This window comes from Xenopus laevis, chromosome 6L (assembly GCF_017654675.1).
Source record: "Xenopus laevis strain J_2021 chromosome 6L, Xenopus_laevis_v10.1, whole genome shotgun sequence".
Taxonomy (NCBI): Eukaryota; Metazoa; Chordata; class Amphibia; order Anura; family Pipidae; genus Xenopus; species Xenopus laevis.
Window position 1 is genome coordinate 89,100,255 of NC_054381.1, and position 18,555 is coordinate 89,118,809.

The following is an 18,555-nucleotide window of genomic DNA, read 5'->3' on the forward strand; positions in this document are numbered from 1 at the left end:
CATATTTTCAAGAGATGCAAAAACTGTTTCTGTCATCTGGAACCCACATAAAAGTAGAGTTTGGAAACTCATATGAGACACATTATACTGCAGATACAAAGGCTTCTGTTAACATATTAACATATGGGTCGTAAACAAAAATGCTGCTTACCTAATAAAAAATGTTGACACATATTTAAAACTTAAAGACCTATTTTTAAAATGAATTCAATTTACTTCAAAAACTTGCGAGAGTAAAAATTAGTTATAAAGGTAAACGGGAAAAGCTTCTCCAACAGGAACATGCAAAAGAGCCATGGTGTAACGGTTGGCACCCTAAAGTCGGAACCGATGCCAAGCACCCTGGTCTTGGCTCGTGCTTCTGCCTGTAGCAGCCGCCTTTGGCCTCGGGAGGAGCCCTCAGCTACTCAGATGCCGCCAGGTCTTAAAACAAGAGGTGCAAGGCAAAGGGTTCTGACCAAGCAAAGGGGCACAACGGTTAGCAAAGTCTTTGGGCAGAAGGTCATAGTACAAGACTTAGAACAGGATCGTAGTCAAATCAGGCTGGGTCAGGGTAGGCAGAGAGCAAACAATGTCAGACATGCAAGGTTCAAATCGGGTGATCAATCAGAAGGGATTCAATCAGATAACAGGCAAGGGTCAGATTACAGAAGTCAGGATCATCGAATAGCCAGGCAGGGGTCAAAACAGGAAACAAGATCTGATATACACAATAGCACAATGCTAACAGCTCCAGTAACAAACTCCTATAATGGCAAGTTCCAGTAATCAAAATAGGCTATTTATACCTTTAAATTTCGCGCGCCTCGGCGTATCTTAAAGACGCACTGGCGTGATGACGCCAGCATGCATTTAAGATATGCCGAGGCGAGCGCGCCCTAAGAGCCACGCCACACCGGGTGAGTCTTTAAACATGGTCCAAAGCATTCATGTACAACATATGACTACATCTAAAAATCCTTGTATTGTATCTATTGTGCCTTTTTTATTCAAAGGAATGTTTACTACTGAATCACCTTTGTGCTGGAGGAAATCTAGGTCAAGAGGAAGCATTGGAAGCAAAACCAGCCTATTGGGGCTATTGATCCCGAGCATTCTGGATAATTTGTCCCATATCTGTATTAACATTATTTATGCTGTAATTTTCAATTATATTTTCAAATGTTGTACAAATGCTGCACTCTTTCAAAAAAGCTTGGTTTTTAGCTTTAATAAAACAGACTACAGCTTGATACAGTTTCCATGGTTGAATCGGTTTATCTTATCAGACATCCATGAAGGTGGACTGAATCCTGATGTGATGAAGATTAAAATTCGCCATCTAAATGGGCATCTGGTAAACAATTAATGAATGCCCCTTTGGGAACAGGAAATGTAAATGATTCCATACTTTATGTACTTATGCATTTTATTTTACCTAGAGATATGTTTAACATCTGCCAGTATGGAACAAATTAATTTGTTTGCACAACATGGCTCTGGAAAGTATTTCACTTGTTTCATATAATACCCTAAAAGGCTTTTTTCTAGTGTATTACACACATCTGAATAAGCATATTATTCTTATTCCCTGATAGCACTCTGATGATTACTTTATTACTCAAAAAAACCTCAATTTTATTCAGTTTGTAAATAAGAATAAAGCACTATGGCCTATGGGATGTTAATGAATGACCTTCTGCAGTTTAGATCAGAGACATGTAAGCAATAACTATGCAATGAAAAGCTCTGTGGTGTTAAAGCCGGATCTCCACGTGTCAGACACCAGAATTTATGTTGCAAAATGCTTCACAAGAAAAACCACATTGTTCTGCTCACAAAAAACTCAAGTTGTACTACAGGTCAGAAAACACTTTAAGATATATAATACAATTTTTTAGTTCAGCTGGGTTCAGATAGTACACCAGAAATAAAGACTTTTTTTAAAATTGTTTTCTTTTTTTCTTTTTGACTTTCTTATTTCTAATAATGAAGTTTAAAGTCTCATTTTCACCTCCCTAAAACAAGTGCGAGATGGGGGTCCAAAAACTTTTCCAATTTCATTAGTTGATACATTTATTAGAAAGCATGTACAGTTCACAAGTTCAGTAAGCAAAGTGCACTTTTGAGCACAATCTACATGTTTTCCCATAATGCAACATTTTCCTAAAATTCTAGCATTGTTGTGGCAACCCAAGTGCAGTCGATGTGGCAAAATGTAAATTCTATTATTCTACATTGCGTCAATTCGATGCGTTTGTTAAGATGCTTCCAGCCAGGAAGGGGGTAAATTGCTGGATGGCCTCCTCCAATCAGCTTTGGGAGGAGATTTCTTATAGCCTCTGCCTCCATCATTCCTTGCTTGAGTAAACAGGTTCTTTCTGTGAGTGAGGCCCCAAATACACATGCGAATTTAGCGAGTGGTTTCACCATGGTTCGCCTCACAGTTTTTAAAGAAAAGCTGACCTCCACATAGATACACTAGCGGTTTAAGCTTAGGCAATGGCACAATAACAGTACCGTATATGTGGCAGTTAGCACTGCAGTGTGGACCACGCCAACACCGCTTTCTAAATTCACATGTGTGTCCGTAGCCTTAGGGTGTTATTTGTTAGCAATTGTGTATGATTTTGGCATGTCTGACTTTGAGCATATAAAATCCCTAAATCCATGTTATTTGATTGGTTATTCATGTTTAACCTGGTCTGTTTCCTGATTATTCCTTTGCTAGCAATTCCTGGTTTAGTTGCCTAAGTTCTGCACATTGCTCGGCTTGTTCTGTGACCTCCCCTCTGTAAATTTCGTGGTACTGTGTATAAGTAAAGTGTTTGTAAGCTGCTGCACCTTCATATCAAATCTCTGTGTTCAGTCTCAATATCACCTGGCAGCCTTCCCTGCACCGTATGAGCTGAACTATAAGTCTCTGCTCTCAGCTGTGAATTCTCCCAATGAAGGGTCGTTTATATAATTAGTTGCATTTGTAAAAATGTTAAAGCCTGGGTTGTGTAATCTGTCACTCAAGTTCTTGTGACTTTGTAACCGTTACAGGCAACATTCTGTGCACCTGTCTACTAGGAAACTGCCTGACTATCAATACCAGCCATTGGGATCCACTTCAAGTAGAAATTCATAACAATGTCAAAATGATGTCTGCAGGCAATTCTTTAGATGCAACTGTTTTTTTAGCAGTAATTTATAACAGTTATGTTTTAATGCCAGCTGCCACTTAAATCAAATATACAGTACATACCCCCATCTGAACCAGTCCATTTAAAAAAATCATGTAGTTAATATTTGGTTTCTAAAATGTAATTGTTACATTTTTGGACTGCATCTGGTGACTCTTTTTTGGAAGTAGAATGGTCTTCAACACTGCTAGTTTAGAGTTTAGTTTAGATGCAACTTTGCTGCACCTGTTGACACAGGTACTGGTTCAAAGGTGGCAGAAAGTCCAGGGGTTTTATGCTTCAATACATAAAGGGGCAGAACAAGAGCAGTTTTTGACCAGCTTTTTACAAAATGACCCAAAAGGTACTAAAAAAACCCTCATATGTTCTATTTTACATTAAAAAACATCTACAAAAAATTATAGCATATGTCCCCTTTAATAAATGCAGCGAGAAATCTATCAACTAACTTAGCAAATTAATTAACTAATGTAACAGTTCAGAGTCTGTGCCTGGATTACTGATCTACCAGCCTGACACCCCGGGGAGAGAGAGAGAACATTACACTTTAAACTTCATTATTAAAAAAAAGGTCAAAAATACAAAGTAGAAAACAATTGAAAAAAGTCTAACAATCTGAAAACACTGAACTGAAAAAAAACATTTGGAAGGTTCTTCGGTTCTTGAGTTTGCATAATTAGGTTGGTGAATTTGATACATTTGTTAGCACTTTAGCTAATCTCTATATACAGGTATGGGATCCATTATCTGGAAACCTATTTCCCAGAAAGCTCAGAATTACAGAAAGGCCTTCTCCCATAGACTCCATTTTAACCCACATTTTAAAAAAATCTAATTTCCTTTTTCTCTGTAATGATAAAATGGTATTTTGTACTTGATCCAAACTAAGATATAATTAATAATTTTTTTTATTGGAAACAAAACCAGCCTGTTGGGTTTATTTAATGTTTTAATAATTTTCTAGTAGATTTAAGGTATGAAGATCTAAATTACTGAAATATCCATTATCCAGAATGCCCCAGGTCCCTTGCATTTAGTATATGTCTGGAGAAGAACTCTACTAACAGTAACAACAAGCAGTGTGAGTAAAGCAAATATTCTATGTCACTGTATATGGTAAAACTTCTAAAATGCATTATTGTAAGATGGTGATGATCCTGACAAATTAATATGCAAATGGTTTAAAAACTAATTACATGGGCAATGGATTGATATACATACTGTTTATGTTAAATTTCTATGCAAATGAACACTCAGCTCTTCATTAGAGATTTAGGAGATACATTTTTAGCTCCATCAGGGTGCAATATGCTAACTAATATGTCAGAGAATTAAAACCTTCAGTGGGCTGTTGTCAGATGTCCTTTTGATTCATGTATGATCTTGTTTAAAATAGATGCCACCTGTGAAGTCTAAGACAGCAAGTTAAATATTAGTTTAGGTGTCATTTTAAATATAGGTCATTAATCAATACTAACAACTGAGCAAAAAGGAGTGAGTTACTGAAAAGTACCATTTCAGAAAAAAAGACTAGCCAGAAAATTATAAAAGAATGCAGAAATGGAATGAGGAGGAAGATGCAAGGTATCTCTTAGCTGGGTAGAACATTATGGGCCCCTAGAGTGAATTTGCTACAGAGCACAGCTGTTGAGTGTTGTGGGGATTTTTGTTGTTGAGTATTTCAGGGATGTAACAGTGTGCCTTCTGTTTATATTCTGACTGCAATGGGAGCCTGCAATGAGATACTGTACCTAAGAATGCATCAAATTATAACATTGTTCTGCAGGGTTGCAAAGAATTTGCTTACACTTTGCATACACTTTGCTTATAAAAAAAAGATTGTCAATATGCAGTCTGTCCCATTGCATAATATCTAAAACAAGAGCCAGCGCTCTTTATGATAATTACTGTATATACGTATGCAAGTTGAAAAACTCTGTTTGTGAGTACCCACCTAAAAAGTTTATATAAGGAAAGCCAAAAAATGTTTCTTCTTATTTCCTATGGTGGTGGTGCAATTGAAAGGGATTGACACATATGTGGTGGCGTTAATCAAATCCTTTGAGCACAACAAGTGGTGTCATATTTATAGCAATATTACCCTATATCACCCTAAGCAATATATACCGTATATATGTGTTTTTCTGTTCCCATGCCTTTGGGGCTGGCTCTTGTTTTTAGATAATGTGATTCGGGTTTGAAAGGATTCAAGTGTGAGCCAAATGAAAGGAAATAACTGGTCCTTTGTTTTTTTTAGGGATGCACTGAATCCAGGATTTGGTTCGGGGTTCGGCCTTAAACAGCAGGATTCGGCCGAATCTGAATCCTAATTTGCATATGCAAATTAGGGTCGGAGAGGGAAATCATATTTTTTCGTCACAAAACAAGGAAGTAAAAAATGTTTTCCCCTTCCCACTGCTAATTTGCATATGCAAATTAGGATTCGGATTCTGTTCGAATTCTTTGTGAAGGGGGAGGTTCGGCCGAATCCAAAATAGTAGATTCGGTGCATCCCTAGTTTTTCTAGTTGTAGACTTGGTGTCTGCAGGCATTGTAATTATTGGAGGGGGTTATTTTGTATCTATGTCGTAATATTAAATGCATAAGCCATGTTTTGTCAGATGTTACAAGAAAACCTTCAAAAGAATACCAGCAATAGTTGTGAATATCTCTGAAATACAACCCACATGGTATAAAAAATGCTACTACATTGCCAAGTGACCTTTCTTGTAGAGGTCTGCCTTCAGCAGTCTCGCTTAAAGCTCTGAAAGGATTTTAACCTTGCTTGCATGTTTTAGGTTGAGGGCTAACCAACTCTTTCACTTTCTCTCCCTAAGAGATTTTAAATTAATTAAAAGTCATCATAAATTAAATGAGATTATGTTAATGTTAAATAGTTACCGGTTCAAAATATGATATATACGTAGATTCAGCAGTTAGTGATAGTATGCTAGGGAATATATCACCAGGAAATTAAAAACCTTATTACCGCTTCCAGGGAGTTTGTATTTGAAAAGTCCTTGAGTTATACACGCATTTGCACTATTTTAAGCTTAATAATAGTTGCTCTGATTTGCAATATTGACTATTGTATTTCCAAAGCTCTCTTTCACTAAACGTTTAATATTTTTTTTAGAAAAAGCAAATTTAGTGTCCCCTTTAACTTTAACCTCCTGTCACAAAGTGATGTCTCAAGGTAAAAGATAGGTCATGTATTGGGATATAAATTATCATTTGGTTAGTTTTTCACTCAAAACATATGATTCCTAAAATGATAGTAAAGGTTTAGTAAAGTGCAGTCATTATAGCCATAGATAGCACTGCTGCTTTGTAGCACTGGGGTCCTAAGTTTGATTATCAGCTATTAGCTATCTGCAAGGAGTTTGTATGTTCTCCCCATTCCTAATGCCAGGTTGACTCCACTTGTAAACTGGGTGGGGAATATAGCAAAAAAAAACATTTCCGGGTTCTCTTGGGGGCCAAATACCCACAAGCCTGGGGGGAATCATGGTGGGATCTGTTTCACTCTAGGTTGCCATTGAAAATACATCTGTAAGACTTTCCAAAGGCCTTTGACAGTGGTCCAGAAGTCTAGGGGACCCTTTGATAAAGGCCCCTTGTATCCCCCCTTGACCCTTTGATAAAGGCCTCTTGGATCCCATTGTAAAACAGAAAGTGCTAGTCATAAGCAGGCATCGAGGACAGAGCTGTGCTGCTTCTCTATGCAGCAACTTCTGGAGGGCACAAATGCTGTTAAATGCCACAAAGGGAACTCTCTTCCACTTGCACTCATACCCCCTGAGTTGTAAATGGCCCCTTATTTTTCTGTTTTATAACGCTGGCAACTAATGTATCACATTTAACAACAGCTCAAAGATCTTGCCCTCAGCTGTTACTACTGCAAATAAATATTTTAAAGGGGCAGTATACCTTCTTGTTTTAACACAAGTGCAATGAGTAGGCTTGTGCTCAACAAACTTTTTCCCATTGTTTTCATCATGAAAATTCTATGTTTTTGTTATTTTTTTTTTAGCTAAAAGGTAAACAAGGATCAGCTACTCCATTTTTGGTCCTTGTAAGGTAATAAGATTAAAGTTGTAATAGACTACAGGAAACAAAAGGGTAAAGGAAGGGGGTTGTATAGTGATAACCTAATTATCTACTTTGTAAGGACCAAACATGGAATCTGTTCAAAGCAGGCCAACTGCATACTCGTGCAAAAATACTGCCTTCTGTATTTTAAACACGTAGATTCCTGTATTATTTTGAGGTATTTTAGCACCATCATGAGAGGTGATAGCATGCACAGTGTTCCATTGCCCTAACCAAGCAGTCTGTTTTTCTGACAGGTATATATTCAAAAGGTATTGTGCAACAGAATAGCACCTAAAACTAATTTGTGCTGTAGATGGACCTTTAGGTCTGAAATAAAATAAGTTCTGAATGAAAATCAAAATTACGTTGAATTAGAATACTATTTATTCCATATCCAATATCTCCAATTAATCAGCGACTGACCAGTCTACTAATTTATATACATTAAAATCTAATTCATTGAAAATGAATGAGACCTCTAAAAATGAATACATTCTCCATAAATACTAACAAATCATTAACAATTAAAATTAAAAAATAGAGCTGACCAAGCAAAAGTCAATCCACTCAATTGATAGTAAAGAGAGTCAGTACCCATTTTTATTGAAAGCCTTAGTGCAAATCAAGTGAGCCCATTCAAACTAGAACACAGAGTGTGTTAGTTCAACCTCAAAATTGTGACTGTTGTCAATTATGCAGCCTTATTGGAACACTTAAAGACCCATCAACCAAAAATTATTAAAAATCCTTTTTATCACATAGTCAAGCAAAATTACTTTAATTACACTATATAAACTATTTGAATCTTGTTTCCTTTAGTCTGGGAATTCATAATTATAGCAAGCAGGCAGGGGCCATTTTGTGGACACTGTTATTAAGACAAGCATTGCATCATCTCAGAATCTTGTTTGTGCACCAGAATGGGGGACACACTGTCCATCCCCATGCCCTGGCTACACAATTAAATGGTAAAGAGAACGGGATTATGTGTGGAGAGAAGTAGCATCTCAGAAGTGCTGAATGGAAAGTGAAAGTAATTGTCTGTCCCGCCACTATGTCCAAGACATAGAGAAGGGGCAGACAATATTTGATTGACAGCTGAGATTTTTAAATGAGCTTACAACAGCTATAAATGTTTTAATAAAAAATAAAAACTGGATTTCATCTTTAATTTGAAAAGGACTTTAATTATACAGCTTTTTGTGTCTGGGTGACAGGTCCTCTTTAAACAATGGGGGTTGGACACCACCAATTCACAAAGTCTAAAAGGGGGGAATATTGAGTGCAATTGTTCAGTTTTCAAAGCAACCAGCACTTTGCTTAGGCTTTATAGGGGTGTCCTCCCACTTTAGGAAACTAGTAGTCTGAACTAGTGTAATTAAAATAAATAACTGCAGTGCCCTTGTTATAATCAGATTGATATAAGGATTCTACAAACATAATTTCTTTTAAAATGTGATGCGTTCTTATTTAATCTTACTAAGCACAAAGCTTCATATTCAAATAAGCATATTTCAGCTGTTGCTTTTTTAATGTGACTCTTTTCAATGAAATAGAGTAGCTTTGATTTATTTCACCTTGTCTAGGCATCAATCATATTAAAGCTTCTAGAGTTAAACAAGCAAATACTAAGGGACAAGACTTTAGACTAAGATATGGAACCCTTTGTATAATAACATGAAATCTGTGTTTAAAGTAGTTTGCCTGTAAGCTTTCCTCTATTGTTCCTGTTTTCTGTATCCTTCAGATAACCTGTAACTCATCTATCATGTGAGTCCCAAGAAATGTTCAGGAACATTAGTAGATAAACAATGGGGCTCATTTATCAACACCGGGCAAATTTGCCCATGGGCAGTTACCTATAGCAACCAATCAGTGATTTGCTTTTTAAAGCCAGCTGCAAGTAGAACAATGAATGCAGCAATCTGATTGGTTGCCATGGGTTACTGCCCATGGGCAGATTTGCCCAGTGTTGATAAATGAGCCCCATATCCTTATATAAAACAGTTTCTCAAAATTTTTGAAAAAAAAGTCAAAGTAGCTTCCAGCATTCAGAATACTGTTGTTCCAAATGTGATATTAAAACAATATTGATTGAAAAATAGATATTTTTTGGCATGTTTTATTTTTTATTTGTTATACTGTATGAACTTTAAAAATGATGAAAATGGCAGCACTTTAATATCGTATATAGTGCATGCATCTTAAAACCCCATTCCTACAAAAAAGACCCCAACAACTGATGAATCCCTAGCAAGTCTGTGAAATCTTGAGTGTTGGTTACATAGTTAAATCGGGTTGAAAAAAGGCAAAGTCCTTCAAGTTCAACCCCTCCAAATGAAAACCCAGCATCCATACACACACACAGATCCATACATCCATACTTTCACATACATTATATATACCCATACCTATAATTACTATAAAGTTTAGTATCACAATAGCCTTTGATATTATGTCTGTCCAAAAAATCATCCAAGCCATTCTTAAAGGCATTAACAGAATCAGCCATCATAACATCACCCGGCAGTGCATTCCACAACCTTAGTGTCCTCACTGTGAAGAACCCCCTACGTTGCTTCAAATGAAATTTCTTTTCTTCTAGTCTAAAGGGGTGGCCTCTGGTACGGTGCTCCACTTAATGGGTAAAAAGGTCCCCTGCTATTTGTCTATAACGTCCTCTAATGTACTTGTAAAGTGTAATCATGTCCCCTCGCAAGCACCTTTTTTCCAGAGAAAACAACCCCAACCTTGACAGTCTCCCCTCATAATTTAAGTCATCCCTCTAACCAGTTAACTCATTTATATCCCTTTTAAGGACTGGAGTCCAAAACTGCACTGCATACTCCAGATGAGGCCTCACCAGGGACTTATAAAGAGGCATAATTATGTTTTCATCCCTTGAGTTAATGCCCTTTTTTATGCAAGACAGAACTTTATTTGCTTTAGTAGCCACAGAATAACACTGCCCAGAATTACAGAATTGACAACTTGTTATCTACAAAAACCCCAAGATCCTTCTCATTTAAGGAAACTTCCAACACACTGCCATTTAGTGTATAACTTGCTTTTATATTATTTTTGCCAAAGTGCATAACCTTGCATTTATCAACATTGAACCTCATTTTCCAGTTTGCTGCCCAGTTTCCAAGCTTGGATAAATCACTCTGCAAAGTGGCAGCATCCTGCATGGAAAAAATATTTCTGCACAATTTAGTATCATCTGCAAAAATAGAAACAGTACTTTCAATGCCCATCTCCAGGTCATTAATAAACAAGTTGAAAAGCAAGGGACCAAGTACAGAGCCCTGCGGTACACCACTAACAACACTGGTCCAATTAGAAAATGTTCAATTTACCACCGCTCTTTGTAGTCTATCTTGTAGCCAGTTCTCTATCCAGGTACGAATACTATGTTCCAGGCCAACGTTCCTTAATTTAACCAGTAACCTTTTGTGTGGCACTGTATTAAATACTTTAGCAAAGTCTAAGTAAATCACATCCAGAATCGAGGTCCCTGGTTAGCTTCTCATAAAAAGAAATTAAGTTAGTCTGGCAAGTTATTGAGTTATTTTGATGGTAACATTTTAGCTAGGTAAAAATATGGCATTATTATATTACATTTTAATATACAGCACACAAGCATTAATGAGAGGGGTAAAGGTTCCCTTGTCTGAAAACCCATTATCCAGAAAGCTCTGATTTATGGGAAGGCCATCTTTCATAGAGTTAAATTTAAGCAAATAAAAAACATGTTTTTTTTTCCAAAATTAATCAGTTAATAGTACTGCTTAGGCAGAGGTTGCACTAAAGCCCATTTTTCAAAAGAGCAAACAAATTTCTTTATATTTAATTCTTAAATCTGACATGGGACTATACATGTTCTTAGTTTTTCAGGTGCCCTTGGTCATGTGCTCTGATAAACTTAAGTCACTCTTTACTGCTGCTCAGCAAGTTGAAGTGATATCACACCCTCCCTTTCCCCCAGGAGCCCATCAGTCCATCAGCAGAACAATTGGAAGGTAGCCAGATAACAGCTCCCTGGTAGTTATAAAAATAGCTTTCAATAGTCAATATCCAAGTCCCACTGCAACTCCTCCAGTTACACTGTGTAGGAGAAACAATATCTTATCTAAAAACTATTCCATTGTGGAGTGCTGGCTCTTTCTGAAAGCACATGCTTGAGATGGCTGCCTACACACCAATAATACAACTAAGGAAATACATTTATTGATAGAGAGAATTATTTATAATGTAAACAGTGCACTTTAGAAATAAAAACGACACCATAAAAATCAAAACAGAATCCTTTTAAATAGCAGCAGTTTCGAAGGGGGCGTGGCCGGGATGCCGAACTAGGTAGACGTGCTGCGTGTTTGCTCCGCAATCCTGCACTGATCCTGCTTGCTACCTGCTTGTTCCCACGCCAGTGGGTAGATCTATTGTGGATCCTTTCGCTGTGGTGACACCTCCCGAGCCAGGAAATGCATAAGGCGGCCCAGAAACGCATTGATGGATACACAAAGCCGGCCACCTCGCCACGAGGGCCTACCCAAAATGGCGGCGCGTCCCAAAGCATGGAGTCCGCAGATCCCGCTTCCCATCTAGCTGCGCCGTCTGATGCAGACCGGACGCCGCATTCTACCCAACTCCTGCTACAAGCGATAGCAGAATCTAAATCTACTCTTACAGCCACGTTGGCGACCACCAGTGCAATGCTCACCTCCAAAATAGAAGAAGTGCGCATTGATCTCTCCCTCCTGCGTCAGGATTTGCAGACTGTTCGTGACCGCACTACCGAGGTGGAGCGCAGGGTGGGAGAACTGGAGGATGAGGTGAGACCCCTTCCACAGACTTTACAGCAAATACAAAGGGAGTCTGCTGACTTGGCTGCCAGGATAGATGATCTGGAGAATCGTAACCGCCGCTCTAACCTCAGGGTTGTGGGCCTGCCGGAGGGCTGTGAAGGGGCAAAGGTGGAAGACTTTGTGGAGGGGTGGCTCAAAGAGACACTTGGAGCTGACGCTTTCTCGCAGCATTTTGTGGTGGAACGGGCGCACCGTATTCCCGCCAGGAAGCCACCCCCTGGGGCACCGCCAAGAACTCTGATTATGAAGCTGCTCAATTACAGGGATAGAGATGCAGCCCTCAGAGTGGCCAGGGAAAAAGGTGAAATTCTCTATCAAAACGCAAGAGTATCCTTGTACCCGGACTACTCTCTTGTGATACAGAAGAAAAGAGGAACCTTTGTGGAAGCACGCCGCAGACTACGTGATAAAGGGATCAAGTATGCTATGCTCTATCCAGCTAAGATGAGGATTCTGGATGGGGCAAAGGCTCTCTTTTTCGACAACCCGAGAGAGATTATCCAATGGCTAGAACACCGGCCTCCTCCCCCTCCTTGATGAGTCGGCACCTACCTCAGTTGGACTCTCCACTCAGGTCGTATTGTTTTTTGTTCCTCTGCTAATGCCCAACTACCCGGGCGGATTTCCCCCCCTAACTTTGGTTCCGAGAGCCGCTTGACTGTTGGGGCCTTTGTGTCGGGACTAGTCAGACTATTAGGGCCTTACCGTTGTTCTGGCACTCCTCTTACATAAGCTGGAGGTGGGTTGTTTTTCTCAGTTTTCGCCTTGTTATTTTTGCTCGGTATTCCTGGATTATGGTCCCTATGTTGGGGTGTGAGTGGGTAGCTACTGATACACGAGGTTCAGAGACGGAGCTCCTCACGCAGTGATTTTACGCGTACAGAGACTTTTTTGTCCTTTTTTTTTTTTCATTACAAAAGGTTGGCCAGCGGCCAGGACTCTCCAAGGGAAGGTTTGTAGTTATAGGACGAATGTATCCCCATGTTCAGGGTGGATACCGGGAGGGTGCAATTCTCACTAGAAAGGGCATGGGTCTTGGGGTGGCGGATCTGCACACAGATCCCAAGGGTCGTTATATAGCCATTAAATGTCAATTATTTAGCTATTGTTTTATAATTGTTAATGTGTATGTTCCTCCCCCTTTCTCCGTGACACTTTTAGATGAAGTCCTGACTCGTATAGCTGCTATGGGGTCATACCCGACAATGTGGTTAGGGGATTTTAATGCCTGACCCCTCTATGGATAGGCTTAGGGCCTTGCCTCATGATACCTTGATTTTCCCCAATTGGATAGGGAAGGCTGGGTTATCAGATGTTTGGAGATCTAAACATCCCACTGCTCGCCAGTATTCCTGTTTCACTATAGCAACTTCGGCCTTATCCCGTATAGACTTAGCACTAGTTAACAAAGAGGCTCTTCGTCTCACGCTTTCGGCTGAATACCTGCCCCGGGTTTGCTCCGACCATGCACCCCTTCAACTAACTCTTGCTTTTCCAGGGCCTGGGCAGGTGCGCAGTTGGCGGTTGGCCCCTAAGTGGGTACATAACCAGCCCATTCAGGATAGTTTCCAGCATCTGCTCACTGAATTTTGGGACACTAACACGGGTACAGCCAGGGACATAGTAGTATGGGATACCTGTAAGGCCTGGGCCAGGGGAACCTATGTCTCCCTCATTAAAAGGGAACGTAATATAATGGAGATGGGTCTCGACAAAGCCAAATCTGAGCTTCAAACAGCGGAGGGAAACCTCAGTCGGGAAGACAGTTTATCCCACAGAACGGCTATGATGTTTGCGCAAAGAAACATTGATCTCTTGCTCACTGATAAATTTTCCCAATTCGAAATAAACAGACGGGCAGCTTGGTACGATAGGGGGGATAAAAGTGGAAAAATTATTAGCGATGTTGGTCAAGGAGCCGCACGAAGTGACTGCTGTCCCTAGGTTAGTCCTGCCCTCGGGGGACGAGATACAAGACCCGCAAGATATAGCGAATGCCTTTGGCGAGTACTATAAGGACTTGTATGGCTCTAGAATGACTTCCAGCTCAGGGATACCGGAATACTTAGCTCCCATACCATTTCCTAAATTGACTTTGGAACAAGCAATAGCCCTAGATGCCCCCTATAACTAAGGAGGAAATTGCGTGAAGCGATAGCTAGCTTTCACCGAATAACAGGTCCCCAGGCCCTGATGGTCTGCCAGTTGAGTGGTATATAAGGCAAATACCAAATCTCTTTGCTCCCATTCTTTGCCTCTCTCTGGAATACCACCTCGGAGACGGGTGAAGTTCCATACTCTTGTACTCAGGCAGTAATAGCGGTTCTTTTAAAGCAAGGCAGGCCTGATCAATGCTGTGACTCTTACCGCCCCATCTCTTTGCTTAATGTAGACGTCAAGATCTTCACCAAAGTTCTTGCTTCCCGACTTAAATTGGTTATTGAGCATCTTATCCACCCTGACCAAACTGGCTTTATGCCAGGGAGAGCCACTGATGTTAACATTAGACGCTTATATTCAAATATACAAACTCATCATGACAATACGGGCTCCAGAGTCGTAGTCTCCCTTGATACGGCCAAAGCATTCGACACGGTCGAGTGGGCTTACCTCTGGGAGGTGCTGGCCCGCTTTGGCATTGGGGATGGCTTTATCAGGTGGGTGAAGGCGATATACAAGTCGCCTGTGGGCCAAGTCAGAGTTAACTCATATCTCTCACAGATCTTCGAGCTACGTAGAGGTACGAGGCAGGGATGCCCTCTCGCTATAGAGCCCCTAGCTATTCAAATCCGTAACAATAAGGAAATTGTAGGTTTGCTGAAGGGCCAGCTAGAAGAAAAGACATCCCTCTATGCCGATGAACATGTTGGTGTATTGGCTGATCCTGAGGCTTCTCTGCTCCACCCTGCTTCGATGTGGTGAATGAGTATGGGACTTACTCGGGGCTTAGAGTAAATTGGGAAAAATCCACTGTCTTTCCGATTGATGAAATTGCCACTCAGGACCGAATTCCATCTAGATTAAAATGGACCACCTCGTTTAAATACTTGGGTGTACTTATCTCTAGAGACCCGGCTAATTATATACGGGACAATCTGGAACCGGTTCTCCAGGACTTATCGCAGGAAAACTAACCTCCTGGGTCAATTTGCCTCTCTCTTTGGTGGGGAGAGCCAACATTGTCAAAATGATTTTCCTGCCGAAATTCCTGTATAGATGCACAATGCCCCGAATTATTTACCCCGAAGCTGGTTTCAAACAAATAGACAAAGTTACCAGCTCCTTCATTTGGGCGCGGTAAGGTCCCCGCGTTAGCCTAGCAGCTCTTCAATCCCCCAACATTGAAAGTGGTCTGGCACTGCCAAATTTTTTGCTTTATTATCATGCCTCTCAACTGTGTATGCTCACTGGTGCTAGTGCCTGATTGAATAATCCTGCCCTGATGGTGGAGGCGGCGAGTGCTCCTCGCTGGAGGCATTGGCTAATCATTTATACAGGGGTCCGCACTCTGCCTTCCATGCACCGCCTCCATGACTCCGGTCATGAAGATCTATGATGTGTATATGAAGAAGCTATACCCGCAACCGGAACATGGTCCCCGGGCACCCCCTCTGGGAGAACCCAAAACTTCCCCACTTTAAACAGCTTCCTGATGCCGGACTCTGGGCCTCTTTGGGTGTTAAGTATCTGGTTCAAATTGTTGAGGGTGGGCAGCTTAAGGCTTTCCCAGTCCTTAAAGAGGAATTTCAACTACCAGCTAGAATGATTTTCCGATATTTACAACTGAGTCATACATTTCAAATGCAGTTTCAGGCTAGACCCCTTAATATTACGCAGTGCTCCCTTGAACGATACCTGAGACGACCTGGGCTGCAGAAAGTGGTCTCTTGGATATACGCTATTTTGCTAAAACCCTTGGACTCCCACCTAGAGAGGGTGCGTTTAAAATGGCAGGCTGATATTCCAGGACTACATGTGGAGGCATGGAGTGAGGTCTTGGAGCAAATTCCAATAGTCAATATCTCGAATAGGGACAGGCTTATTCAGATTAAATTCTTTCATAGAACGTATCTGACCCCTCATAGACTTGCTAGGATATATCCAGGAACCCCGGACACATGTTACAAATGTGGGACTGAGGCGAGAACTTTGTACCATGTCTTTTGGGAGTGCACTCACATGCAGAGATATTGGGGGAAGGTCCTGGGTTTTATTCAGGAAAATTTTGCACTTCCCAATATCCTCTCTCCGGAACTTTGTCTCATGGGACTTATCGAACCTCTCACCCTTCCCCCGTACCGTAGGCAGTTTTATCTGCAAATGCTATATTTTGCTAAAAAGGCCATTATTCTCGCGTGGAAAGATACTGCTCCCCCTACTTTAGCCAGATGGAAATCTTTGATTAATGATGTTCTGCCATGGCAAAAAACAGTGTATCTAGCTAGGGGTTGCCCTGGTAAGTTTCGGGCAATATGGGGTGACTGGATTGACTTGCCGGATACTGTAGTTCCACGAGTGTAACTGTGGGTGATGCCTGATTCTCCCTCTCTGCAGCTATGAAATATTTGTAGTAACTATTTGTCTAGAATTGTGTGCTTACGGACCCAATGTGATTGTACTGATGTGAGACAGTACAATCACATTGCAAATGTTTGTCTTGTTAAACAGAAAATTGTTAAATAAAATCTTTTAAAAAAAAAATAGCAGCAGTTTCTCATCTGCAATTATGTGACTTATACTCACCTTTTGTTTGTTATGTGGACTGGGCCAAGTGAGGTACAGTGCAATCCAGTGACTTTTTTTCAGAATACAATCAAACTTTTTTTCAGTTAAAATGATTTATATATACTGCAGAATTTACACACATTCACATCTTGATCAAAGGTAAAATGTAATACGATTTATCAGAAAAATAATTCAAATAGTAAATTAGTGAATCTCTTTAGTGTAAAGAGAGAAAAAACACATATCTGTTTTACAAGCCTAATAATATGCATAAACAGTAGCGTAACCAGTATCATTTGTGATATACATAGAGCATTAATAAGAAATGTGTTTGGAATATTCTATTTGCAGTAATGCTAATACATGATTTATCTGAAGTCATTAGATTAGCAAATACGTGCATGTATTACTGTTTCTTGATTTAGGAAAGTAACATAAATTCAAAAAATTATATCACTGAATTTGTCATATTCTATTTCCATATTCTTGCATTCATAAATTCTTGCAAATAAAGTAAAGTAGCAAAGGATGAAAATGTCTTTTTTGCAGTCTTTGCATGTGTACATTTGTTGATGTCCCTCTGGATGCTGATAGTTTATGAATTTATGTATTTTCAAAATAATAATGAAATCAGGATTGCCAGTTTTGCAGAAAATTCTACAGTATATTTTTTTTCACTTACTTGTTCCCTTCAGTTACATAGTGTAATCTCAGAAAAGCACAAGGAACATTTTTTGCTGGCTTAATCACAATACAAGTTATATTTAATTTGAAAATTTAACTGGAAACCACGTTGCCCTTTATGATATGTATGTGTGTGTTATTGCTGGAACACATGGTGTACATGACAAATTTTAGTGGAGCAAAGGGTGCTAGTTTTGATAATACTGGAAATTTTATATACAGTTTACAAGTTAATATAATTTTTATTCATATAAACATTTACTAAGGAGAACCAGTGTTTCAGTAGTCACCCAACTTTACTTTTGAACATTTTGTATACTTTTGATTTTGCTTTTTAATGAGAATGTTGCAATCATTACTAATATGAAAGTGTTTGCAAACAGATAATAATGTAGGAAATTATTAGATGAGTTTAGGCTTATTTCCATCTTTCTTTGTTTTTCAGAATGGCACAAAAAGAGCTGCTCAATGGGGTACCTAAAAAATGAGAAGCCCTCCCCCACCACAATGTTTTATGATTTCATTGTCCTTTAATAAATCTGCTACAATCTAGGAAATTGTGTTCGGTTTGTTTATTAAGTAACTAAATTACCTTTTTAAAAAATGTTGATGTTTAAATTTCGATCTTTTAGCATTTGATTTTGTAGGTTTTCCCTTGGCAGATAAAATACCAACACTATCTGATACTGACCCAATCCATTCACTGAAGTTTGTACTTTTGAACTATAGTCTGATTTAGTACTGGTGCTAAGATTATATTTCATAGTCTTTCATCACAATCTACTTTTTCAAGCACTGGGAGCTTAAATTCCATTACCATTATTCAAAGACAAGGTCTTTTTGGTAGGATTTTCTTGTTCATTGCCCCTGTTGGTATGGCCTTCTGATTTCCTGTTGTTCCTTGTCCCCGTCAATATGACCTTCTGATTTTCCCCCTCTTCAAATAGCATTATTGCACAAGAATTAAACATAAATCTGAAATAATTTTCTGTGGAGTTACAGAAACATGGTAACAT

General features: G+C 39.5%; 1 long non-coding RNA gene across 1 annotated transcript in view; it reads left to right on the top strand.

The window, feature by feature from the left end:
- The window catches only part of LOC121394683, a 54,505-nt gene extending 36,414 nt beyond the window's left edge, over positions 1–18,091 (top strand). Inside the window, exon 2 of the long non-coding RNA XR_005961928.1 lies at positions 17,985–18,091. This is a non-coding gene — a long non-coding RNA (uncharacterized LOC121394683). The remainder of the gene's footprint in view (positions 1–17,984) is intronic.
- Positions 18,092–18,555: the final 464 nt, after the last annotated feature.